This window comes from Micromys minutus, assembly GCF_963924665.1.
Source record: "Micromys minutus genome assembly, chromosome: X".
NCBI lineage: Eukaryota > Metazoa > Chordata > Mammalia > Rodentia > Muridae > Micromys > Micromys minutus.
In genome coordinates, this window is record NC_137970.1 from 31,931,705 (window position 1) to 31,933,543 (window position 1,839).

Here is a 1,839-nt window from a genome sequence, read left to right on the forward strand (position 1 = left end):
ACAGTTGTTACCCAATGGACTTAGTATATTCTGTATTGAAGAAAGTGTTTACCGGATAGACTTTTTAGTGATCTACTTGTACATTTTATAGGGGACATATTCTGTGTATAGTTAATAAATAACTTTATAGTGTCACAAATGTTTTGGATTCCTTAGTTCCTTATCAGGATATCAAGCTTGTTCATCCTAACCTTAATTCCACCACATTCGGATTTTTGTTGTATTTTTGCCACATATTTAAAACTGTCAAAATCTGAAAACAATATTAAGCTTTTGACCATTTTTTTTAATGTAGTAAGATCACACATAAATGAAGGGAGTGGTAAAATGAAGGTTATTTGTGGGTTTTTTTTTTTTGTTTGTTTGTTTTGTTTTGTTTTTTTAAACTTTCTTCAGCCTGTCCAAACTCTGTAGCAGGTACCAGGTGAGAAATATAAAATTTGGCTTCATTTTTGTTGCTGTTTTCATTTTAAATCAAGTTGGAAAAAAGCATTTTCAACGATACAATAAAAATTGATAAAAACTGTTAAAAAAAATTAGAAAGCAAGATTGCTAGTCCAGCTGTTTCCTCTTTTACCGAGACCCGTCAACATGGGCCGCGTTCGCACCAAGACTGTGAAGAAGGCAGCCCGGGTCATCATCGAGAAGTACTACACACGCCTGGGCAATGACTTCCACACCAACAAGCGCGTGTGCGAGGAAATCGCCATTATCCCCAGCAAAAAACTTCGGAACAAGATAGCCGGCTATGTGACGCATCTGATGAAGCGCATTCAGAGAGGTCCTGTGAGAGGAATCTCTATCCAGCTGCAGGAAGAGGAGGAAAGAGGAGAGATAACTATGTTCCTGAGGTCTCGGCCCTAGATCAGGAGATCACTGAGGTAGATCCTGACACCAAGGAAATGCTGAAGCTTCTGGACTTTGGCAGTCTCTCTAACCTCCAGGTCACTCAGCCTACAGTTGGGATGAATTTCAAAACACCACGTGGAGCTGTTTAATCTGTGATGCCATATTTTCAATAAACCTGAAAACAAAAAAACAAAAACAAAAAACAAAAAAAAAAAAAGATTGCTAGTCCATAAAGGCCTAGGTTCAAGACCCTTACCAACAAAGTGACTCTTAACATATCTCAAAACAGTCGCCATGCTTCTAAAATGAATCTAGTGGGAAAACTGATAGAAAAGCTTTAGAACTGTACCTGACACAGATGTGAGCTCCAAGACATTACCTTAAAAATGAATAGCTGTTTAGGCAAATTGAAATTGTTTAGGCAAACTGCTGAAGGATGATACCTGAACTTGAGAGAAAACTTCAGTCTGGATTGGCTCCCAGACCACCCATCATAGGTGGAACATGTTTGTTGGAGAATGATTTTTTTTAAACCCAATGTTGACCTCAGAGGACAGAAATGTGGAGAGAATTTCTTACTGGGAAATGAGGCAAGTCATGGGAAGAAAGGGTGGTCATTTAAAAGAGGTCAGTTTGGTTGCCTGGTGTGTGGCACTGGGCCCATGCAGAGGTATTGATTTGTTCTTTCCAGGAAGACATGAACATTATTTATTTCTAATAGTCTTTCTAGTTCTATAAAGTAACTCCTGTGACTTTGAAATAACTCACTTGTGTGGTTTGGGTACTGGCCACTTTGGCAGGATGGTGTTCTGTTTTGATTAGTGGGGACACAGGGGAACTCTGTTCTTGGGAGCATGATTAATGGAGGAACCTGCCTTAGTCCTTGTCTCTGTTCCTCTAACTACTCCCACAGTCTCCCTAGACATTATTATGACTAATAACCTGTTCTGTGGTGATGTCTTCTCCTGTCAGGCAAAAATGTGTCTTTCT

The 1,839-nt window shown here is 39.3% G+C and overlaps 1 pseudogene across 1 annotated transcript; it reads left to right on the plus strand.

The window, feature by feature from the left end:
• Nucleotides 1–591: 591 nt before the first annotated feature.
• On the plus strand, nucleotides 592–998 carry LOC308414757 (small ribosomal subunit protein eS17-like; annotated as a pseudogene). Its single transcript has one exon. The product of its transcript is annotated as a small ribosomal subunit protein eS17-like (transcript).
• Nucleotides 999–1,839: the final 841 nt, after the last annotated feature.